The sequence below is a fragment of the Typopeltis vanoorti genome, chromosome 13 (genome assembly GCF_054136105.1).
Source record: "Typopeltis vanoorti isolate ZY-2024b chromosome 13, IOZ_Tvanoo_1.0, whole genome shotgun sequence".
Taxonomy (NCBI): domain Eukaryota; kingdom Metazoa; phylum Arthropoda; class Arachnida; order Uropygi; family Thelyphonidae; genus Typopeltis; species Typopeltis vanoorti.
In genome coordinates this window covers 101923967-101950486 of record NC_143561.1, presented here as the reverse complement: position 1 = coordinate 101950486, position 26520 = coordinate 101923967, and the positions used below count along the sequence as shown (strand labels likewise).

At 35.8% G+C, this 26520-nt stretch overlaps 1 protein-coding gene across 4 annotated transcripts in view; it reads left to right on the top strand.

Moving 5' to 3' along the window:
• Positions 1-520: 520 nt before the first annotated feature.
• LOC150100419 (eukaryotic translation initiation factor 4 gamma 3-like) overlaps positions 521-26520 on the top strand; it is a 405123-nt gene continuing 379123 nt past the window's right edge. For 2 of the 4 annotated variants that reach the window (XR_016549278.1, XM_090403083.1), the window contains exon 1: positions 521-650. The gene's annotated coding sequence lies outside the window, so the exon portion shown is untranslated. Of the gene's footprint in view, positions 651-884; positions 904-8508; positions 8627-26520 lie in introns of those variants that run through there. The other 2 variants (XM_090403090.1, XM_090403089.1) reach the window with 2 other exon arrangements.

Below are 26520 nucleotides of genomic sequence, written 5' to 3'. Positions count from 1 at the left end.
TCTGTATGAAGGGAATAATAGTTCCTTAAACATTTTAGTCAAATAATTTCATCTCAGTTTTCTCTTGTATACTACTACTACTACTACTACTACTAATAATAATAATATAGTACACATTTAACTGCGTAGTTTTACTATAGACTACGGTGTCTGTTGTAATCATGTCTAATAGGGCTTTCTCTATATTTCTGTAGAACTTTTAAGACTTTCCCTTATTAAAGGCAAGTTAAAAACGTCTTCCCGAGGCGATGTATTTCAAGTTATAATAGGCAGTTACTTTTCAACTTGGTTTTGAACGTAGCATTGAAACTTTGGACTTCAACTCCCGTGTTATCTTACACTGTCAGAAGAAAAAAATAAATAAATAAACGAAGCAAAAGAAAAGCACTTGAACCCCGGATTGTGATTGCGAAGCAATGTCGATGACGTTAGTTATTTGTGGTAATCCGGGTAATCGAATTCCGCTTTAATATCTACGGCTCTACGTCATTTCAAGAACTCAGAGCCCAATGTACAAGTTGCGAGCAAATATCATTAACTCCAGAGATAATCTTCGCTCTCTCAGCTAGTACGACTAACCATTTTACATGAAAGTAGGCATAACCTCGAGCACTATAATATTGTTTCCTAGTTCTTAAAACCAACCTTGGGTAAGTTGATTTCTTTCGTGCTGTAATTTGAACGACTGCGTAATTTTTTTTTTTTTTTTTTAAATCTACAAATGTCGCTTTATCACGTGAGCTTCCTCTATGTATTTAGTATCGGTTTCTGTTTAACCAGTTTGGTATAAGACTGCTAAGTTAGTTTTGCTTTTGGTTTCATGAAGATAAAACTACAGAAAAGTTTACCGGGGATTATTTGATATTGAACCCGTTGAATTTTTGTAACCGATAGTCATCAAAGGTAAGTGAATTGGACTATGAAAACGCTCTTGTTTAGTTGAGAGAGTAAAATGATACTTTTATGGTGACTTTTTTAGTTTAAAGTTGTACGAGTCATCCTTAGTTTTCTGTGGGAACGGTCAGATTGATTACAATTATTGTTGAGGCAGCAGAAGTCGCGAGGTGAGAGTATACAGATCAGTTTATTAAAAAAAGCACAGGTTTCTAGGAGGAATAAGAGGTGACACCTTGCCACCTTTTATGCTTGATAAAGGTTTGAAAATATCGATTGCTTCAGATAATTGACAATTGTACGAAAGAACCGCTCAGCCACCGAGGTATTTTGGTGATGAGTGGAAAGAAGAGTGGGAGGAAGAGGTGGAATAATCTAGCATTCTGTGTTGGGAATCAAGGCAGGTGCTGATAAACAACTTACACAGAAGTCAAAGGATTTTTTTTTTTTCAGAAAATTTCTAAATTTTGTCTATGAAAAGGTTTTTCATTAAAGCACGTTTTTAATTTAAAGTTTTTTAAAAAAATTCGAAAATGATCGATTTATCACGCGATTTCAGAAAATGATCACATAGATATTACTGTTGTATAATAAGTAATTTTTAAATCCGTGATGAAACTTTTTTAATTAAGAATTTTTATAGATATGCGAGATTTTGCTATTATCCTGTTCGAACTTTTATTTATGGTTAAAACTGTATGATATATAGTTTACATTTATGAAATAATTAGCTATGTCTGTTATAATCAGCAATCGCTAACATTTCTTTCTTCCCCCAACATTTTGGACAGCTATTTGAAAATGTGAGAGGGCGCTTTCATCGTTTACCAGAAATCAAAACCGATCAAACGATGTTGAAAGTCTTGTATCTTCTGAATTAGGATTCGCTAAACGGTTTAAATTTACCAAATACTTAAATATTTAGTGAATGTAAAGGAATGCGAAATTCTATCTCGCAAAGTTTGTTTCATAATGAAAACAAATTATGATTTATTAAATCATAATTAATGATATTAAAAGCATTTTTTTTTCAAAATTATTTTTATTTTATTGTTATTTTATATATATATATATATATATATATATATTATATATATATATATATATATATATATATATATATATATATATATATATATATATATATATATATATTCGTTTTAATTGAGGGTTCAGGTCTAAGATGAACCAATTATTCCTTTTCCAGCTGCAAGGCGACACTGACTTCTCGGCTAAAACATATTCTATTAATGATATTAAAAGCAATTTTTTTTTCAAAATTATTTTTATTTTATTGTTATTTTTATTGAATTGATAAAGAAATTGAATCAAAAGAGATACAAACAATTTCGTAAAGAACTGTAAATCATTTTTTTCAGACAATAATATATAGCGTTAGAGTTAGAGACTGGGATATGGTGCAGTTGTCTGCCATACTCTCTCTCTCTCTCTCTCTCTCTCTCTCATTCCCGGATGTCGTTTGAAATCATTGATAATCTTTGGCCAGCTATCTGTGATTGGCTAAGGGTGGAGTTGGCTGTAATATCCACTCCCCAGTTTCCAAAAGGCATCACATACTCCCTTTGGGGTATAAAAGGGTTAGTGGATTTATTTATTATTTATAGTGTTTACCATTAGTTAGATACACTACTTGTACGCTATATTAATATAACGTTAAGAAAGAAAAAAAGCAAAGTGTTTTAAATTTATGTTTAGTTTAATTAATACATTATGTTGACTGTGAGCTAGTTCCCTACTTATTTATCAAAGTTACAAAAATAGAAATAAAGTGATCTGGAAATTATGATTGCGAAAACTTCGTATATTTACATAATTTTTTTTTTTTTTAAATACTGGGTTAATACTAGAGAATGAGGGAGAAGAATCTCCCTATCTCCTCTCCTTTATGACTTTAGCCCGCTATTTGAAAACGATTTCTGATAAAAGAAATAAATATATACATGGATTTTTTACCCCGCGAAACTGAGAAACTGGCCAGGGAGCACACGCAGTTTATATATATATACAGGGTGTTCGGGATAAATTTGACATATTTATAATTAATTATATTTTTCCGTAAGTTACATGTATTAACACACACTTCTCTTCATTTAAAAGTTTGGACCCTTCTTCATTCATATACAAGATGTCAGAAAGGATGGATAGCTGGAACCCACCTGAATCATGGAAGAGAATAACTTGTATCATGATGATTCGTGCCCGCCATCAAAATAAGGATATTACGACTGCTGCCCAATGCTCCCTGAATACAGTAAAAACAATCAGGCATGAACTAGAGACTTGCAATGGTGACTACGAGGATGTAGCAAGAAGAAAGATCCCTAGCAGACGATCTGATTGCGTTCGTACAGCAGAATTCCTCGCAAATCTGCAGGAACAGGTGTTGAAGAACCCTGGCATTGGAATTCGGGCTTTGTTCGTGGAGTTGCTAACTGTAGTCAAGCCCTGGATAACAAGGGTAGCCAATGGTAGGCCGTATGTATGGCAGCAGGATTCGGCCCCTTGCCACACCTCTGGGAAAAGTCAAAAATGGTTGTCTGAAAATTTCTACGACTTCACCAGTCCAAATGTTTGGCCTCCAAACTCCCCAGACCTTAACCCCATGGATTATTTTGTATGGGGCGCAGTTGAAAAAGACACCAATCGCACTTCCAGTAATACAAAAGCCCAGTTAATGGATAAAATTAAAACAGTTTTTGCGGCCCTTCCCAGGGAGACTGTAGCATCAGCTTGTTCGAGGTTCCGAAGCAGAATTGAAGCTGTGATCGATGCTAATGGTGGTTATTTTGAGTAAATCTTGTTGATAGTATTGTAATTAACTCTGCCTGTAATGTTTTTTTGTCAATTCATTAAATTTAATAGATACAAAGAAGATTTTCTTTTTCCTTACGAAACTGTCAAATTTATCCCGAACACCCTGTATATATATACTGACTGCTCGGCTAAAACATATGCTATTAATGATATTAAAAGCCTTTTTTTTTCAAAATTATTTTTATTTTATTGTTATTTTTATTGAATTCATAAAGAAATTGAATCAAAAGAGATACAAACAATTTCGTAAAGAACTATAAATAATTTTTTTTTAACCTACCAACATTATAGAGCCCTTTACTTAAGCACTTAAGATGAGAAGTAAAATATAAGGGGTGCACAGTTCTTGCGCGCTGCAGAAATATTTCGGCTACTACCGGGTCGCGAGATAACTGATTATGTTAATTACCAACTAAATAATCAACCAACCAACTTTGCACCTGTACCATTAACGTGTACATGCGCAAAACATCTTTTAATTTGCTTTGTTTGGGATACGAAAATTTTTTTATAAATATTTATGTATGTAGTTATCGATGTTTGTTAATCAATAAAATAAACGTGTCATTATCCTTGTGGAACCTCCGTTGTAACGTAACCGGTCCCGTTATCATTCGTCATTTTAAGTCTTTTGTACACTGATTTCTAAAAATGAGTCTGAAATCCATGAAATGTGGTTACAACATAATTAAAGGACCATGCCTTCCAGTGGCGCTGCAGTCGTTTCTGTAAAGTTAGAGCCATAAACAGATCCGAATGAAGTTTTGTCTGCTGAATAATTATTTCACAGTCCCTCTGGACGCATCATTTAAAAATCACCGTTACAAAGATGTTTGTTAATAATTTGAAACTTCTCCTGTTACTTCGTAACGCAATAAACCAGTATAGGGGAGGGGTGGGGATGAATTAACGGCACATGCTAACGTAAACAGGTCTCCTTTCACACTTGAGAACATCAATCTGTCTTTATTGATCGTAGTTCTCTGTTTCCTTGGTTACCACTCTCCATCCTCCCGCTTGCAAAATTAGAAAAGTACGTCTTCAGGTACAGTTCGATCTCCAGGGGTGTAGCTCGCGTGCGTGTGTGTGAGAGAGAGAGGGATACGCAGTGGGGGTTACCTGTTGCTCTGGCGACTATCATTCGACGTCAGTCCTCGACAAACAAACGCAGATCTCTCTCTCTTTCACTATTTTATTGGCACTCGCTAACGTAAGGAAAAAGGCGCGCACGGAGGCCCCTTTATTTAGAAATGGCCCTTTTCGAATCGCTCGTGGGCCGATTGTTTCTTCGCCAAATTGGAGACGCGTGCGTTAGTGACATTTCTCGCGCTCTCCGCTCGAACAAGAGGAGCCGCGCTCGCCAGAAATAAACTCCATAAATCTTAATAAAACTCGCTGGTGTGTTGTCTTTCTCTGTTAGTGCTAGTTCGTGTAGCGTTCGGTGTCCTTTTCCCCCCTCATCCCCCCCTTTCTACCTACTCGTTTTTGCTTTCTAAGAGCCTATGATGGCCGTGTACTATCTGAGAGCTATTACAACGCCCTCTATTTGCAATGGAACGTAAAAATAAACCTCGAGGAAATTTTATGTCTTAAATAAAAATAAAATATTTATATATAATTTAAATTTATGGGATGCGAGTCCGTCCGCTGGACGCAACCCCTCGGAGCTTCGTATGGCGCTCATTTTTCCGACAATTTACTCGGCTCTGCGCTCATTTTCTCAACAGCTCATTTTGTCCTATAGGGTATTTCCTCCTTGTTAATAATTTTCATTTTTTTTTTCCCTGTATTATTTTAAGTGGTGGATATTTCATTTTAGATTTTATGGCGAGCCCACCACGACTTCCTCAAATGTTCTGATGATAGCCGTAGAAATGCTTCCATTAATAAAAATAAAATAAAATGAAATAAATAAACCGTTTTGCGTTGATTAAAAGTTAGTAGCTTTTGTCGATGTATAAGTTATTTACTTTAATAATGAGTAAACGAAGCGGAGGTGGGCAGGCACCATTTCTCGAGTCGTAATTAAAAGAGTGAAGAAGTTGGTTAGGAATAGGACTGACAAGAGCGAAAGATTCCATGTGTAGAGGCCATCGTGTGTTTATTGGGAGTTTCTTTCTCTCTCTCTCTCTCTCTCTCTCTCTCTTTTGTTTCAATGAGAAATATTGAATCTTCTCACCAAAAAATTAGACTATCTATTACAAAGAAAATTAAATTTGAGGTCTTCAGGGACTTCGATCATAACAAATGACCTGCTTCCCTCTTTTCGCTCAAGACCTGTTCATCATTATTGTCACTGCGAAGAAAATGTCATTTAGCACGTGATCTAAGTACAACGAACAAATTTTATTCACTTTTTCTGTAATAAATGGTTTATTTTATTGGGAGGAATACTCAATAGTTTTCAAGGCCCCCCTTCTCACCTCTCTGGTCTTAATGGTTGATAAGAATGATACAAATACTATGATAGTTCCAGATTTTTAAAAACATTTAAAATATGCACACTACCATATGCATATTTTCACAGCTTGTTTTCTAAAAATCTGATCGATTGCGAATGCTTATATCTCTAATGCTAGTTTAGAAGTAGTAACAAATCAAACGTCATATAGCTAAAAGGAAAGTATCAAATTGCTTTTAAATCAGCAGTTCTCTTTACACCCAGGCTGGCATTGCACAAGCAATGTGCTTGAATTTATGGTGGATTTACCATTTTACTAGAAGCGGACATATTACTATTATTATTATTATTATTACATGACACCTCCAGGGAATCCAAGGACTCATCGTGGAAGGGCACACTACCCTATTTCACTAAATGCATCTCACCTTCTTCTCCACTACTACTTAATTCTCCAACTACGACACTACTACCATCAATGCCATCTATCGTCCATCACCACCAACAGTATTTTTTGTCTGTAAATTGCATGTTTCTGAAGGCCGATTTGTCTGTACGCGGGATGAAAAACCCGAGTTTCCAGGAGAAAAAACCCTGCTACTACCGTATGAGATCGGCCAACTCACCTTCAACTGAAAAATCCCAAATAAGGATTGTCCTCATCACGACGAGAATCGAACCCAGGTCTTTTCCAATCGAAGGGCGCAATGTTCTGCTATTCTTCCCATTGCGCTACGGCGGCCTATGAAATCCTTGCACTTTGTAACATTTTAAAACGTCACATTTTCACTGCTAAATAGCTTCAGAGATATCAACATTTATAAATTATTCAGAATTGATTGTCAATTAGAGGATCTTGTTCAATGCAGGTAAATATAATGACTTACGAGGATTCAAAGGATCTTTGGTAAGTGGTGGACATGGAATTGAAATATAAGGAATTTATTGCATGAGGACGAAGAAGGCATAAAAGAGTGATGAAAAAAACGTCGACAAGTTGAGAAAATGAGGCGAGTCCATTGTGTAAGATTTTGATTAAACTATATTTGAATTGTAGTGGTGGTGTCAAAAGATAGCATCAGATAAGTCACATTTGACATAATTTCCTTTGGAGTTTAAAGATGATCAGTCAAGTTTTATAGCCGAAGGTGTTGAAACTAGATAACCTGAAACCGACTGAGCCTCCGTAACTCACTCTGGTTTGACGATGTCTCTTGGTTCATAATACTATTTGTTGTTATGTTAATTTTTTTGTCTCCCCCTCTTATGCTTGTTGAGCATAATTCCTGTATTTATTACACATATTAACAGTAATGTAAAGCACAGCTGTAGTTTCTCTCCTCCATTTTCAAATGAAACATGTATCGTTTGATTGTTCCAACCCGTACTTTTTTAGTACTTGAACGTACGGAATAGAGAGTTGACCTCGGAATAAAAAAAATAATAAAATAAAAAATAAAATAAAGCACATTGATAATAAAAGAGTATCATTCCCATTTCAGACTTTTTCGATCCATCATGTGTTTGAACTGGGAATGCTAGTGGTTTCTGTTCTTCAAACCGACAGATCGTCGGCTCGAATCTTACTTTGACATGGCGAATGATTTTATCATTGTCCAATATTAGATTACCAACCTACTTATGAGTGATCTAAACTGGCCTAAATTTTTTTATTGTTTGCTCTCTAGAATATTCTGTCCGATTATCCAATCTCTATTTCCTCCAAATATATATAGTATCAATATCTAGCTTTGCTTGTACAGTGCTTTCATTTAGTGTTGCAATACGACTGTGGTACTGATTATTGGTGCAGTAATCTTTGGTGTTTGATAGGCCTAACTTTCTCATAACGAGGAAAACAGACTGTAAAATATTAAATTATATTTCCGAACGCCCAGTTCTTAAACAGTACACCGAATTAAAACTGAGTGTTCACATAGCTCACTTGTTCTGAAGCACTCTTTAAATGTATCATGAACAAAGTCCTTCTTATCAGGAGGACTTTAAGGAAATGGTGTCGGAAGAATGAGTGTGAAGCAAATGACATAACCGCCCATTCTGTAACAGATAATCATAATCAGCTGACTTAGGTTTTTTTTTTTTTTTTTTTTTTTTGTAATCAGAGAATCGAATCATGTGACTTTTTCCCACCTTGTTCGAGAATGTAATAGCATTTTGGATATATCAGTTGTGCATTGTGCAATATGATATCTGTGCGCGTTCTTTGTAAAGCTGAAATTTAATTCCTTTCTCCCAATCCCGGTTTACGAACATTAGCTACTAAACTACCTACCCTACAATATTCAGGATGTAGACATCACGTGACGTGATTTTATTTATTCGCAACTACGTTGCAAATCACTTGGCATCGTCCTTTGAAATTCCCAAGAATTTTTTCGGTTTGTCAAACACGGTGAGTGTGAGGACAGTTTCACTCTTTGTTTCCATGACAACCCCTTCTCGTTGTTGCGTCATTAGTTTGCTTCTTACTGCAGAGTAAGTTACGACTTTCTGCCATACTCTAACCTTTTATTTATTTATTTTAATATTAACGTCTACAATTTTTTAAAAAAATATCTTGTACTTTACTTCCACTTGAGGTTACAATAACATAATGGAATTCTATATTCTAAAATACTTTAATCACCAAAACAAAGATGAAAAATAACTGCTTTTTTCTTTTCTTTTCATTCTTTTTTTGGAAACTGTTGCAGCATGCTGACAATAGATGGCGATGTGTGACTAGAGATAACTATGGCGAAACGTATCGAATAAATTATATTAAAACATTTATTCTTTCTGCTTGAAATTATTACAACAAAAAATAAAATAACTTACTGTATGTTTGCACATTCTTATATTTATAAAGTAAAGACAATAAGGTTGTCTGTAGAATAGCAACAAAAGTTTGTATTTACATGAACATACATGAATGTAATATAATACTATATGTTCCTACTACTTGTACAGTAAGAGTTATTGTTTTTTCCTATTATATCAAAATAGATGCCTGCGAGCATCGAAATATTTAGTAGTTTCTCCATACGAGCCCTTTGAAATTTACATCTAATTCTGCCATAAAATTTAAATAAAATAGGAACAAAAAAAGGTGGAAAGTACAGAATTGCTCTCTTTTTTGCCGAGAAGATATCACAGGTTATGTTTTCTCATAGCAAGTCTTTCCAAATAGGTAAAATAAAATACTGACTCATCAACTGCCTGTTATTCTCCAAAGAGAATAGGCAGAGCTTCTTTAGCTCGACCTTTTGAAGACCACTGGGCAGACATTCTTCATCCTTCAAGCATTTACTGATTACTGAGCCCGGATGGCAACTGGCGCCATCTCGTAGCCCTAAATCCTAACACTCGTATTGTCTGCAATAGTGGGAGTCTTACAATAGATTTTCTTGAGATGTAGGAATAAAAACCTGCGTTGCTTCGAGGGAAATCCTACTTGTTCATGCCAGAAATCGACTAACTTGACAAATGAGTCGAAGAAAGGCTTAGAAAAAGTTCCTCTAGGTGGGGACTAGAATCGGTTAGAATCTAGTCGCCACCTAGAGGAACCCATCTGTGTTTCTTCGGACTGCCTAGTCAACGCCAACAAAAGAATACAATTCAATAACTTTTTTAAGTATTGAAAAGTCATTTTTTTATAATATGTTTCCCTGCTTTTGGAAAATACATAGCCGTTTAACTCAGATCTAAGATTATGCGCTGATCCTAGAAATCGGAACATCTTGTCAGTGTGTTTTATTTTAAAAAATACATATCTAGAGTCCGTTTAGAATAGGAGGTTGTTTAATTTTGATTTCCTGAAAGCATAGAGCCAGAGGGGAAAAAACAACTCAGTATGTAGACATTTTTGTACTTCATAATTTCTTCAATCTGACTTGTTCGTATATTTTTCCTCAATACTGCAATCTAGCATTTTAGGATGTCGTGGAACCTCCAAATTTATCCTGACTTCTATTCATCTGTTGCAAAGTAATGTAAGTCCCAATCCTAGTCCAAGAGTTAACCGGATTACAAACCAAAATGTGAATTACAGACATACTATACTATGCTATAGTTTTCCCTTAATAGATTAGACTCGATGGCTTGTCACGACCAAACAACTGGGCTTCATAAATGTGTTGATTAATGCTCTTCACACGACTATGTCAAAGAGTGTATTATCTGACTAGTTTTCTGTTTTGTGGGATGATGAACTCGAGTTTCCATAAGAAAAAACCAGCTACTACCTCAGTTGAAAAGCCGTTATAAATACTCCTAGGTAGAATTCGAATTCGGTTTTTGTCACTTAAAGTGATTACCGATTGAATAGGGAGGTCCTCTGTATTACAGTTTACATCGATTTTTTGGATTAAAGACGTTCCTATAATGCTCTCAGAGTATGCACATATCCAGAAAACTGAAAATATGAAACTAATCAGTTTCATTTGTTATGTGTTATTAGTATTAGTATACTGTTGAAATTTCCTATATGAGGCATATTGATGCCTGAGAATCGATAGTATCAGCAGAAAAAAAACGAAATGTTGACGTCATTAAGTTATAAGTTCGGAACAGTCTGCATAATACGTAAAGGGGAGAGCAGCGCGATCTCAAAAATAATATATATTCCTTTTATTTTCTTTTATTTTTTGAACAATTCGACTTACTGTCAATTCGAATTAGCCTCGTTTAAAACAAAATTAATACTCACGACATCTCGAGTCTTGAAACATAACAAAGTCCAACCAGTATACAGTAAACAAATCCTCTATCTACGAGTATATTCTTAAATTAGTAGGCCTGTTAGTAGTCTTAGGTATATTTTCTACAATAGGAAATGGATCTAAAAGTGACCCATATCCATCACAGAAAAAACAAACCTCTGCAGTACTGGATACCACAAGGTGATATTTGAATCTCATTGATGAAACACCACAACTTGGGTGTTTAAGTTGGCCACAGCCATGTTTGGATTCCAGAGCAATCCTTGTTTTCTTTTTCTTCTCTCTTCAGGGCATCGCCAGATGCGACAGCACCTATTCGTTGAAAACACTTCGTTAGAATCCTGTCTTTATGAGGAATCTTATAAAGGCTGATATGGAGAGTGGGGGAGTGGAGAAATGGTGGAATTTTTCTTCCAGAAACTCGATCTCACAAAACAAACAAGACATACAATTTAAAGACAGTTCACTCCCATCAATCTTTGCATTCCGGAATCTAAAATTAATAACAGTTGATTGTTTAGTTAACCAAAGTAGTATGGGGGTCATTTTAAACCAGATCAAGATAAGATAAGGATTTGTGACGTGACTGACTGATAAGATCAGTGAAGTCATTGTGTGTGATTCGCTGTGTGACGTCATGAGATTGGAATGTTTGGAATTTCCCGGATGGAACGTGTCATTGACGTCACGTCGTGTGTTTTGGTCCGCGCATGGAATTGTGGTTGATGGTTAGAGTTAAGGAATCGTGTCGTGATTGGTGGGACACTTTAAACCAAATAGGAGTAGGGTGAATGGGGGAAGTGACGTCAGTGTCCTGCATGTGTGTTATCAGATGTAGATAAGTGCGTAATTTGTTAGTTGTAAATAAGTGATGCCATTGAGTTGAAGTGGAAAGGAAGTTATAGTAGTGGATAAGGATTCGTGCTGTCATTGGTGGAAACACTTTAAACCAAATACGGGTAGGGTAAATGAGGGAGGCGATAAGTATAGATAAGTTTAAAGTCAGTTGTAAATAAGTGATGTCATTGTTTTAAATCGAAAAGGAAGTTATAAGAGTGGATAAGAATTCGTGCCGTGATTGGTGGGGCAGTTTAAACCAAACAGGGGTAGGGTAATTGGGCGAAGCCACGTCAGTGTCATGGGTGTGTGTTGTTATCAGTTGTAGATAAGTGAAGTAATTTGTAGTAGTAAATAAGTTACGTCTTTGTCTTGAAGTGGAAAAGGAAGTTATAGTAATGGATAAGGATTCGTGCCGTGATTGGTGGGAGACACTATAAACCAAATAGGGGAAGAATAAATGGAGGAAGCGACGTCATTGTCATGGCTGTGTGTTGTTATGAGATGCAGATAAGTGAATGGTTTGCATATGGAATTGCATGTGATGGTTAGAGATTAGACAGAGTATGTTATGTTTGGAATTTCGCTGGGGGCCCCAACATCTGTCATTAACGTCACGTTTTGTCTTTGGTTGTCTATAGTTGGAAGTACGAATTTTCCAATATATGTTTCTGGTATTTCATTCCAGTTATTGAGTATGGAATTTTAGTTTAAAGTGAAGAGATGGTGGCAGCATTTAGACATTTCTGAATAATTGATTATAGGCTATCATTGCTCTCCCCTCAAACACACTTTTTTCTCATATAACGCATCCGAATATTTTTAATTTGTCTTAAATTTTAATATCTTAAAGTTCATTACTTTTTCTAATTATTGTTATCTTTATTACAAAAGATTTTGGCTATTGGAATTTTTAGTTTAGAGTCAAGAGATGAGGTCAGTCTTTAGAGATAAAAATGAGTTATTTTTTGAATGAAAAACCAAATGGCATTAAAAAATAAATAAATAAACGGAGATTTAAATGGATTACAAGAACGTTTGTATGTAGTCTAGAAAAATTCTAATGATAATTTAGATTAACTTACTCTCTCTCCAGAATGGCTCTTCTGAATGCAAATAAATATTCCAAATAGATGATTTTTAGCCATATATTCACAGCACAATACACACAAACAGAAGCTCCGAAAATGCAGTTGACTCTTTTCCTTATAGGTTTCTGTCCGTTTCGTTTATTTGCTTCGCTCATGGCTATGTTTTTTTCCCACACTTCCTTCTGGAGGTTCTCTACTTAGCAACTCATAGGAAGAAAAGTAAACTTACTGCTTGACTATTCTGTTAATTTTCAAAATGGAGTGCGACAGTTTCGTACTAAGACTTGGTGCACTCGTAATTTTTTTTTTCAATCTGATTGGTTGTATTTTCTCTATTTTACTTTTAAAAATTCAAAATATGCTTTTCAAAACAAGTTTAACTATGATTTTACAGGAGAGGCAGCAGTTTACCATCAAGTATGCGCAAATGCAAAGAATGAAAGGTGTCAAGTCCCGTGTTTGACTAATTTCTGGTTACACACAATTGACTGTTGTCCTCTCAGCCCTGCATTAATTTCACAGTAGGGGTATTTATATATATTTTAACTCATTTATTATATTAGGTATTTTTTCCCACACAAATAAATAATTCTTCTTATTTCAACCGGATATGTTATCTTTATTACAATGCTATACAACTTCCAAAGCATCATAGGATTGAATTGCAAATGCATTTTTGTCGTGGCTATGTGTGACTTACTGTGTTTGGGTTTGGAACTCTCCGTGAGTGATTTCTTATTAGAAAATTCTTTTGCCACCAGAAATAAATAGTCATTTCTTATTATTTCAAATGAATATTACCTCTGTAATATACTTTGTTAATTTCTATGTTACAAAATTCCAAATATTACAAAGTTCCAAGCATTTAAAACTTTATTGACTCTTGTTCCTTTAGGTTTTGTCTATTCGTTCGTTTTTATCATTTGCACTCTGCCTCATGGCTATGTTTTTTTCCCCACATGGTGAGTGTAAAACTCAGACTGATTGTTTTTCTTTATTTTACTTTTAAAATTCAGTTTAACTACATATTCTTATCAGAATAACTGAGCAAAATAAATAAATAAATTGTGTGTGAATTCACTGTGACTTCAAAATAAATAAATAAATATATGTGGTCTTACTTAAATTTGCATGACACATCAACTACACCATAAGTTCATTTAAGTTTACACAATTTTATTTGACTGAAATATTATTTACAAATTGTATTTACTGAATCTAGCATACAGAAAATAAATAAAGTAAAAAATACATTATATTTTATGTTCCTTACTTAATCTTATTATTAAATTTGCACTGTTGTTCAAAGGGGATGATTTCCCATGTGGATGCTTTCACATGGTTGCGGAAGTGCCATCACGTGTTTTTCGACAATGTGACATTCATCTGTGTAAGCTTATTCATTTGTGATCGTGGGATTTTGTTACTGTAGTAAAATTAAGATTTACATTTTTATTTTTTTAAAACCAATACATATATTTTTGAGCATTGATATAAGCACAAAATCTTTGGTTCTGTTTCCAATAACATGAATAAGAAATACATGGTATGTTTTCACGTTTGGGCATCCAATTTCATTTAAATCAAGAACAGGTTTCCCTATTAACTTTGTTAATGTTTTTCATTTTTCACTTCCTTTGGTGAACATTATTTGATATTTCCATGTTGATTCTATCATCCAATTTCTTAGTTTGTCCAGAGATAGTGAACCAATTTCCCAGTTCAGCTGATGATTATATTTTATTAACCAAGAATTCTGTTTTTTAACTCTCATATAATTCTTTCCAACTACATGGTGATTTTGTCAATGTGTATCTTACAATAATTCCATCAAAAATACAAATTTCTTTAGGAAATAAAGTTGAACTCTTATTCAAAAGAAATTGAACATCAATAATACCAATGATAACTGAAACTTCATATTTTTCACCCACTGTAGATTTTTCATTTTCTTTTTCCTTCATTCTTCTTACGTTACTTCATTTGGCACCACAAATAAATAGCTATTTATTATTATTTCAGTGATTATTAGCTATGATCTTATACTTTACTTTAATTTTCTGTTACTAATTCCAAACAATTAGAACTTTACACAAAGAAAATTTCAAAGACTTTTGTGGCTCACCCATTAATTTTACTTTACCAGACACAAAACACCACAACACAATACAATAGCTGCAGTGGATGAATGATTGGCTTAAGTGAAAAGGCACTTGACTCAATTGATTTACCCTACCCTATCCAACCCTGACCATGCCTTCAAAAATGAAACTTTCATGCAGATGGCTCACGGACATGTTTTCGCATGCTGGTGGATATGTTGGTGGATATGATGTTGATGTGATTTTATCTTACTTTGTGTGGGGAAAGCCAAAATTTGTATTTATGTTGTCTGCAGAGTACAATCCTTTTTTTCTATACCAAATGTTTTAAGAGTTTAAGTCAAGTTTTTTGGTTAAATTATCTGTCTCTCTGTAAAATCACCAAATTCTAACAGTTTACTTTTATTCCAAATTGATTAACAAATATACTAGTCTGTTGGAGACATGTACAGATGTATTTATCCTGTCTTCTCACTCCCGAAAATTTATATTTGTGTATCTGAACAGTACGATACCTTTTTATTTTCTACACCAAACTTTTTAAGAGTTTTAGTAATGTGATGGATTAAAATTCTTCTGGTGTTTCTATTCTAATCTAATGGACACATCTAATATAGTAAAAAATTGTCACTATTTAATTCATTTTGTACTTTATCCATTAAAAACCCACAATTACTTTATTTGGTAGGTTCCTTAACTTTCAGTAATGGAAATGAGACAAACAAGGTTTTGGAACTCTCCGTTAGTGATTTCTTATTAGAAAATTCTTTTCCCACCAGCAGTACAGGGTTTTTCGAGTATGTGAACGAAATGTTCATATACAAGTAAAATAACTCAAACAATGTCAATAGGTAGCATTAGACAATTTTCTAAAATAATTAATTACAGGATATCAGTTTTCCCCACTTTCCCCATTCCTGGCATTAATTTCACAGTAGTGATTTTTTTAAAATAATTAAACAGAATTGCATTAAGCTATAAAGTTATGGATTTATATATCAAATTCTAAACAGAATAATTGAGTAAAAATTTCACTGTGGAAAACATAACAACACATATCTTTGTTCATTTAAGTTTAAAAATGCATATTTTATTTTACTGAAATGCTATTTACAAGTAAATTCACTGAGAAGAATTCGAAACGTAATTACCTAAAAAATTTCACAATATTTAGTTTACACTTTTAACATTTTCCAATGAGTCCAATAAAGGAAATATTCATTACTCACTGTTTCTTGGTTACGTTACATCAAAATAGCTGGTCATGCAACAGAGTCTTAAGATCGGATACCATAGGAAGAACAGTTCTATTCGTTTGATATTGCATTAGTCTGGATATGACACCATGCCTCGCTAAACTTTCCATGTATTCTGATGTCACCAGATATACACAAGCAGTCTTCGTATAATGTTTGTAAATGTCCAAAATAAAGAATCTTTATCAAATTGAATAAAATCTTGAAAGTCTAATTTTAACATTGATGAATTTAGGTGGTTAGCAATAATTCTTCCCATTATACGAATAGCTGGTGATTCAGTTTCCAAAAATAGTAAATGATTATCAATATCATACATTTTTGGTGAAAATCTCTCAGCTTCTTCAAGACTAATAGAAAAAACTTTACTTCCACCAGCTCCTGGATCATCAAGCCTTAGTTCCCCATCTTGGCATTTCAGCATATAACAGTCACCAACATCCAATTGATAGTCAACTCTGTTTTGCAAGTAGGCAAGGATATTAGACCACTTCCTGCATAACTTTTCCCAAGTGGTCCTGGATAACCACATTACAATGTACATATCTTTTAAAATAACAGCTTTCCATCCTTTTAGACTTTTGTGGCTCACCCATTATTTTAATTTACCGGACACAAAACACCACAACACAATACGATATCTGCACTGGGTAAATGAATTGCAGTAACTGAAATTCACTTGACTCGATTGTTTTTCCTTATAGTACTGTTTACTCTGACCGTTTCTTCAAAAATGCAAAAATGTAACCTTTGAACAGATGACTCATGGACATGTTTTTGCATGCTGGTGTGCATAATGTTCATTTGATTTTTATCTTACATTGTGATGTCATAGGGAAAACCTTATCTCTGGAGCTCGAATGCTATTCAATATTATTTATCCTTATTATGTTAAGTATTTTTTTTTTATCTCAAACAGAGTTTTTGATGTAAGACCATGTGATTAGTTCTGTCACTGATAGGTCCGAAATTGTTGGGATGGAAAAAAACAGCATTAGGTGGTGAATGGTGAGAGGGTAGTCGAGAGGTTGACAGTGGCCTTCCCCACGATGCTTCCCCCTCACCCCTCCCCCTTTTTTCCAGAAGATGTCTGCTGAGCCAAAGGGAGATGAGCGACCTCGCTATTTGCTGATATCTTTTAGTGATGACACCTCAAACTGATAACCAGGGAAATGAGTGACCTAGCCATTTGCAAATATCTATTAGTGATGTTACTTCAAACCGATACTGATAACTTCGGAGCAAAAAAAAAACGCGTTTTTTTATCATTTTATCAATAAACTTTAAATGTTTGGAATTTTGTAACAGAAATTAACAAAGTATATTACAGAGCTAATATTCATTTGAAATAATAAGAAATAACTATTTATTTCTGGTGGCAAAAGAATTTTCTAATAAGAAATCATTCACGGAGAGTTCCAAACCCAAACACAGGAAGTCACACATAGCCACGACAAAAATGCATTTGCAATTCAACACCATGATGCTTTGGAAGTTGTATAGAACTGTAATAACGATAACATATTCAGTTGAAATAAGACATAATTATTCATTTGTGTGGGAAAAAATACCTAATATAATAAATGAGTTAAAATATATATAAATATCACTACTGTGAAATTAATGCAGGGCTGAGAGGACAACAGTCAATTGTGTGTAATGGAAATGAGTTAAACACGGGACTTGACACCTTTCATTCTTTGCATTTGTGCATACTTGATGGTAAACTGCTGCTTCTCCTGTAAAATCATAGTTAACTTATTTTGAAAAGCATATTTTGAATTTTTAAAAGTAAAGTAGGGAAAATACAACCAATCAGATTGAAAAAAAAAATTACGAGTGCAAATACCAAGTGTTAATACAAACTGTTGCACTCCATTTTGAAAATTAACAGAATAGGCAAGCAGTGAGTTTACTTTTCTTCCCATGAGTCACTAAGTAGCGAACCTCCAGAAGCGTGGGAAAAAAACAGCCATGAACGAAGGAAATAAAACGGACAGAAACCTATAAGGGAAAAAAGAGTCAACTGCATTTTCGGAGCTTCTGTTTATGTGTATTGTGCTATGAATATATGGTTAAAATATCTATTTGCATTCAGAAGAGCCATTCTGAAGAGAAAATAAGTTAACCTAAATCTAGTTAATCAAAATTTTTGTAATCCATTTAAATCTCCGTTTATTTTTTTAAAAAATGCCATTTGGTTTTTCCATGGAAGTGGCACTTGCATCCTCCACGCTTGGTCGCTCGAAGTCAGACTTAAGTTCAAGTCTAGTTGCTGACTGGAGGAACTTTTTCTAAGCCTTTCTTCAGGCGATTCCCGAGTTAGCGATCTCTGGCATGGGCAAGCGGGTTTTTCCTCCCTTTAAACTCAAGAAAATCGACCGTAGTACCCACATTATTTCAGATTAACATATCTTGTTAGGGTTAGGTACCAAGAGATGGCAGCACTTGTCTGCCAGCCTCGTCATCGGTGGCTGCTGTAATTAGTGATAGACACGGGCCAGCTATCTCTGATTGGCTACCGGTGTAGATTGAACTGCTCACTCAGTCTCCAAAAAACTAGATAGGGTATAAAGGTCTCGCCTACTCCCTATAAGGGAATAAAAGGCGTTAGCTGATCGCTGATTTGGTTTTTCATTAAAAAAAGAACTCATTTTTGTCACTAAAGACTGACCCCCATCTCTTGACTCTAAACTAAAAATTCCAATAGCCCAAATCTTTTGTAATAAAGATAACAATAATTAGAAAAAGTAATGAACTTTAAGATATTAAAATTTTAGAGAAATCAGAATATTCAGATGAGTTATGTATGTGAGAAAAAAAAGTGTTTGAGGGGACAGCATTGATAGCTTACAATTAATTATTCAGAAAATGTCTAAATGTTGCTGCCATCTCTTGACTAAACTAAGAATTGCCATACTCATCTATTGACCAGAAAAACGTGTGTTTGTTTGTGTGGAACAGCAATGATAGCCTATAATTAATTATTCAGAAAATGTCTAAATGCTGCCGCCATCTCTTCACTCTAAACTAAAATTACCATACCAGGAATGAAATACCACAAACCTATATTGCAAAATTCGTACTGCCAACTATAGACAACCAAAGACAAAACGTGTCGTCAACGACAGATTGGGCCCCCCCCCCCAGTGAAATTCCAAACATAACATACTCTATCTTATCTTATCTCTATCCATCACCCACAATTCCATGCACAAACCATTCATTTATCTAGATCTCATAACAACACACCCCCATGACACTGACGTCGCCTCCCCCATTTACCCTACCCCTATTTGGTTTATAGTGTCTCCCACCAATCACGGCACGAATCCTTATCCATTACTATAACTTACTTTTCGATTCAAAACAATGATGTCACTTATTTACAACTAACAAATTACGTCACTTATCTACATCTGATAACAACACACATCCTGGACACTGACGTTGCTTCCCCCTACTCCTATTTGGTTTAACACTTTCATTGCCAAGCTGAAAATTGGAATTTCGTGTGGTGGCCAAATTTTTTTTATTTTTTAATTTAGTTAACGACGTCCACGCGATAACGCGTGCTCGGTCGTTTGGTGAGAACTCGCATCGCGCGATATCGAGTGATTGGCAATGAACGTGTTAAAGTGTCCCACCAATCACGACACGATTCCTTATCCCTAACCATCACCCACAATTCCATACGCGAACCAAAACACGGCGTGACGTCAATGACACATGTTTCCCCAGGGAAATTCCAAACATTCCAATCTGATGACATCACACAGCGAATCACACAAAATTACGTCGATGATTTTATCAGCCAATCACGTCACAAACCCTTATCTTGATCCTGATCTGATTTAAAGAGACCCCTATACTACTAAATAAGGTTCCTTTTCTATTCTCCAACTAAATTTGAGTTGTCTTTTGAAAGACTACTGATATAATTTTTTTAAGACCATCCGAATAATTTCTAGCCAGCCAGCTGGATGTGCCTGTAGGGTTCTGTGCATTGGTTAGAAGAGCAGAGTTTTCTCTAATAAGTTTGAAGAGGCAAACAAATAACTGAGTTAGATTATACATAAATGATATTTATGGCTCAAGCACTTCTATTTTCATTTCCAGGGAGCAAAACCACACTATTCTCTGTAACGAAAACTCCACTCAGGTATCGGTTTTCTCGACTACCATTTCTCTCACTTTTCCTAATGATCCTTTCTGTCTCAAAGTTGGACAGTCAGTGTTCAAACTAGAATAATCTCGTTTCGACGAGATTATTCTAGTTTGTTATTAAAATATTTTTATCTCACTTTTTTCAAATTCATTTTTTGTTTTTAGCGCTCTGCTAATTAAAATAACATTTAATTATAAAAGTAATTTTCATTCATTAAATTTTACCTTTCACAAGTCTAACATCCTCATATCAAAATTCACCTGATTATTTCATGCTGACAACTCCAAATGCTGCCTTTCTTTTTCTATCTGAAGAAAAAAAAAATACTCGATCTTTTCCTCACCAGTAAGCCTTTCACATATGCTACAGGTTTGTCCTGAATGCAATTCAAAACGCAATTTTGTGCTGATATTATTTTCTAAAATTTCAAACAACATTGTGGTATTTATTTACTTCAGTTTTATAAGTGCAACATTTAACTATTTGAGTATAATTTTATATTTACAAGTGCGTATTCTGCTGTCGCAGCTATTCTTGAGAGTGTTATCTTGTATTAAAGAAATACCAAATATTATGTTTAAGTTAAGGGATATTACATCCCATATAGTTTCTTAGCCGAATAAGAAACTCAAAGAGTTTCATGCCGAATATAGTAGAAACTATATAATATAAAGTTCGTCGATTCCAAGCGTAAGCAAATACCTGGATACTGCAGCACTGATCCCAAAGGGTAGTGCAAGCTGGGGCAACTCGTGGTAGAAGTGGAGCGAGCTCCGATCACTGTTCTTGATATTTGCCCATAATGTGAACTAGCTCCTAGGAACTGTATTTTTGTTCACATTATGAGAGAAGGTCACTACCCAGACCGGTTTCGACCTTTATTGAGGTCTCATCAGTGAGTAGCCAGACCTAGTTAATATCAAGTTTGTAGCGAACAGAACTTGTACCCCTTCTACGAGTATTGCCGTGAGGTGCTCTAATAAATTATTAGATATGTGAAGAGCCAAAGGCTTCAATTCGGCGACATATAACTTGTTTAAGTTAAGGGATATTACATCCCATATAGTTTCTTAGCCGAATAAGAAACTCAAAGAGTTTCATGCCGAATATAGTAGAAACTATATAAAGTTCGGCGATTCCAAGCGTAAGCAAATACCTGGATACTGCAGCACTGATCCCAAAGGGTAGTGCAAGCTGGGGCAACTCGTGGTAGAAGTGGAGCGAGCTCCGATCACTGTTCTTGATATTTGCCCATAATGTGAACTAGCTCCTAGGAACTGTATTTTTGTTCACATTATGAGAGAAGGTCACTACCCAGACCGGTTTCGACCTTTATTGAGGTCTCATCAGTGAGTAGCCAGACCTAGTTAATATCAAGTTTGTAGCGAACAGAACTTGTACCCCTTCTACGAGTATTGCCGTGAGGTGCTCTATTAGAGCACCTCACGGCAATTCTAGCCTGGCTCCCACTGAAGAGACCGCCTACTCACTGATGAGACAAGTCCCAGATCCCAGATTTAGCGGCCCCGAGAGAAAGCTCCATGTTCCAGCTCTGCAGTGAAAGTATCCCAGCCTTGGATTCCAGTTTCCAGACCCCGAGAGAGAGCTCCTATTACAGTCCTGTTGCCTTGGTAAGAACCCTTTGTCTTTTTTTTCTTCTTTGGTTCTTTATGTTCCCCCTGTACCTAAATTTCACAGGTTTTTCTTATCTGCAAACAGGGAAAGTTTGGCCTTTTCTACAGGTCTGTCCTTTCGTGGACCTAGATCGTACAAGGGTCTACTCTTCCCTTTTTTTTTTGAAGTATGTCTTCGGCTCTACCGAGAGTAAGAACCCTCTGGTTCGAAATCGACGCAAGTGTACAGAAGAGGACGTTTGCGAAAGCGCTAATTGACTGCGTAGGGGCAGATAATATTTCTGGCTTTACCCCCTATGGGGGTGGCAGATATCAAGTAGTTTGTAAAAATACAACAACAAGGGAGAAACTACTCAAAGGGGTTGAGTGTCAAGGGAAACTTTGCCATCCTTTTGTCGTTGGTAGCATCTATAAAAAGATGAGAATAGAGCGATTCCCTCTGGAATACCTAGAAGGAGGCAACGACATAATTAATCAAGTCTTTTCGAAATGGGGAACCGTTCGAGATGTCCAAGTAGGCAAAGACGCTGACTACCCTGAATGGATGTCGGGGGAAGTCACGTTCTCGTTAACGATGAAAACAGAAGTTCCGAATTTTGTAATGATCGGATCGGCCAGGGTAATGGTGAGTTACCCGGGAGTAAAGAGGCAATGTTTTAAATGTGGAGCCCTGACTCATCTCGGGGCCCAATGTCCGAAGTTAAAGTGTAAGAACTGCCTAACAGCGGGTCATACACTAGCACAGTGCCAATCGGCATGCCTAAAATGCGGCATTAACGGCCATAAAATAGACACCTGTCCGGACAGAAATCTGGCCGAAAAATTGGGAGGCACTATTACGCCCAACATAGAAACAACAGCCCAAAATGTTATTGGCGCAGAACCGAATGATTTCCCCACCCTGAAGGCCGCGCATGAGGGAACAACAAAGAATCATGCCGCCACCTCCGAAACACTGCCAAGTACACCAGTGGAGAAGCCTGCAACCAGGAGAGATGAAGGGCAGGAGGAACTGGCCACCGATCAAACCGCCACTACAACCGAAAATAACCAGCAGCACCAACAAAACGGAACTATCACTGCAGTCACAATAGACGAGGACACGGAGGCAGTAGATATGGAAATCAACAATGCAGAAACCACACAAAAGAGGCCAGCCAGCCCTGAAGAAGTAAATATTAAAAAATCAAAACAAGGAAGTCCAGCACAAATTGGAAATATAAAGTCAACTTCAGAACCCACAAAGTTCCCTCACGCAAAGGCCAATGCACCTATATTGCATCTCTTAAAAGATTTCCCCGAGGAGGCGGCGAGACTAAGAAAAGCTATAGAAACATTCGGAGACATTCAACTGATACTTACAGGACAAAACGGGCCAAGAGTCGTCAGTGCAGAATGGAACGACGTGTTTGTCGATAATATAGATGAAATCACTCCTGAAAAGATCATTGGTCTTATCGATGCAGAGGACGACGTGGGACTAGCACTGCACAGAGGCCTCTACATGCTAAACCACGTCCGTGGAGACAAATTAGCAGATCTTATCATTAAAACCCACAACAATAGACAGCAGGAGGATTTAAACCTCGCCTAACAAGTCAGTCGACTCCTAGTATCGATCTGCCAGAAGGGAAAAAAAAAAAAAAAAAAAAAAAAAAAAAAAAATTCTGGTTTGTTTTTTCATCTTTTTGTCCTCTTTCAGAATAGAATTTTTGTTGTAAAAAAAGGTCTATGTCTATTCCACACAGGAGGGGGTATCCTGAGAACCTGGGCTGCGAAGGCTTACACCGAGGCGGTGCAGCTCCTTGTGGGCTGCATCACCCAGGCCAGGCTCTGCCCCCGTTCTTCTCAGTATTAAACTGGTCATTCAGGTTGAAATTTCAGAATTCACCTAGTTTCTTACAAATTGTCATATGTAATTTTTAATGTTATTTATTAGTTCCTCTTTTTCATGTGGTGCTTCTTTCATTTGTTTTTCCCCACTTTCCTCGGGCAGACACCTGAAGAGGTGACTGACCGGGGAAAGTTGAAAAGAACGGATGGAGGGAGATAATGTCGGAGATCTGCTTGGTGCTGACATTTAAGTCAGGCCAAGTAGATCGACTGAGGCCTCTTTTAACTATCTACTACTATCCACTCTATCTTTTCTCCTCCTCTCTCACTATTAAGCTGATTCTCAGCACAACTTTTTTTTAAATCTAAAGAGGCCAGTGATGAAAGGCATGAACTCCCATTCTACCTCAATAAAGGTCGAAACCGGTCTGGGTAGTGACCTTCTCTCATAATGTGAACAAAAATACAGTTCCTAGGAGCTAGTTCACATTATGGGCAAATATCAAGAACAGTGATCGGAGCTCGCTCCACTTCTACCACGAGTTGCCCCAGCTTGCACTACCCTTTGGGATCAGTGCTGCAGTATCCAGGTATTTGCTTACGCTTGGAATCGCCGAACTTTATATAGTTTCTACTATATTCGGCATGAAACTCTTTGAGTTTCTTATTCGGCTAAGAAACTATATGGGTTGTAATATCCCTTAACTTAAACAAGTTATATGTCGCCGAATTGAAGCCTTTGGCTCTTCACATATCTAACCAAATATTATATAATATATTATTTTTATTCATTTTATTATTTCTTCAGATTATGTCTTCAGTTTTGTAATGTATGTATTTATTTTTATCGCATCGCTGAAACAATCCTTATTTCAGCGACCCTCTCCCACATTCTACTTCAAAACTTTAAATCCTCATCTTTTATCTTAGCCCCCGTTTATCGATAAATGTGTCAAGGCTATATGAGATAAGAACTAAGCATATCACAACTGGCTTTCATCGAAATATCCGACTTTCTTTTCTGCCTATTTGATACTTAAAATAATGGCAAACAAATTATCAGCATATCAAAAATTGATTTTGAAAGGTCATTGGTGAGGCACTTGCACTCTTGTCCGAACGTGCTTCGTAGTCCCTAAATAAAATAATCGGCACTATATTCAATACTTATCTTGCGTGCGGATCTACATACGGATCTACTATCATTCACTCTTACACCGTTTTACTTTCCCTCCAACTACTGTTAAGATGATTAAGTAAGATATCTTTCTCCATTCTAAACTGAGTATTACAGTAAATTTTTTTTCTCTCCCTCTTCACAGAAATTACTTCGCAGCTGTCTCCACCTTCTTGCGTGCATAGACGAAAGCAATACGGCAAAACAACTTCTCCATATAATGTTCCTAAACCTAATTAGCATTATTTTATGAATTTTCTGTAAGTTCTACAAGCGCCATTTTTTTTTTTTTTTAGTTTAGAGGGTTAAAAAATCCGAGTATTTTTCAGGATCCCTAAAATTTTCCAGATTTATTTATTTCAGTCCTCCTCAAGAACTGGCTTAAAAAAAAAAAAAAAAAAAAAGGTCTGGGAAATCGGATATGTGATTATAATGATATCTTTTCCTGGTGAATAGAATCAGCAAAAGGCCCTTTTACTACCAATCTGCGATCATGGACGTTGTCACAAGGCAAATCAGACACAAGATCAACGTAATAAATACTTATTTTTGGTACTGGAAAAATTTCTCCGCTTTAAAACTGTCTCTGGTGCGAAAGTATTGGAACTCTTCAATCTTAAATTCTCCGAGTCTGCAACTTTAATGTGTTATTGACGTCAATACTCCTATTCCACTGCTATTCCTGCAGCTCATGTCCATCCTTTACCATTGAACTACCATTCTATCTGTATCAGTTAAATTCTTTCTACATTAACGAGAAAAAATGCACTAACAGTCGTCTTGTGCACAAGAAAGCAGTTTTGTTTGGTTGTTATTAGTATTATTATTACTATTATTTTATTATTTGACACCTCCAGGGAATCCAAGAACTCATCACCGGGGGGGGGGCACTGTACTCTTCTTCGCTAAATAAATCTCACCCTCTCCACTACTACTTAATTCTCCTACTACTACTACCATCAACGCCATCTACTATCCATTATCACCAACAACAGTATTTTTTTTTTTTTGTCTATTAATTGCGTGTGTTCTGAAGGCCAATTTGTCTGTGTAAATTCAGGAGGAAAATTCGAGTTTCCAGAAGAAAAAACCCTGTTATTAGCTCCGCATGGGATCGGCTAATTCACCTTCAATTGAAAAAAGTCCATATAAGGATTCCCCTCGTCACGACGAGAATCGAATCCAGGTCTTTTCTAATCGAAGGGCTATCAATTTGTAAATTCAGTATCGATTGATTTTTGTTTTGTTCATTGCTTTTGTTTATATTAATCTGTATCTTCTGAACGTTTAGTTTTTGTTGGGAATTTGTATCTTGGTTTTGTTGTCATTCATTGACACGTGAATTAGTAAAATATTCCATCCTGTCTTTTGTCAAATATTTTAATTTAAGTGGGATTTTTTCCTGAATAATTTTAGAAGGCAGTGTATTTCTTATTTTTCCCCACCCTTTTTTTTTTTTAATTCGACATTTTAGAGAGAGAGTCACAAATTTCCGAATCGATAGTTTCTTTTCTTCTTTTTTTCCTGTTTTTCATTTTCAGTTAAAATCTCCTCGTCTTTATGCTGTCAAT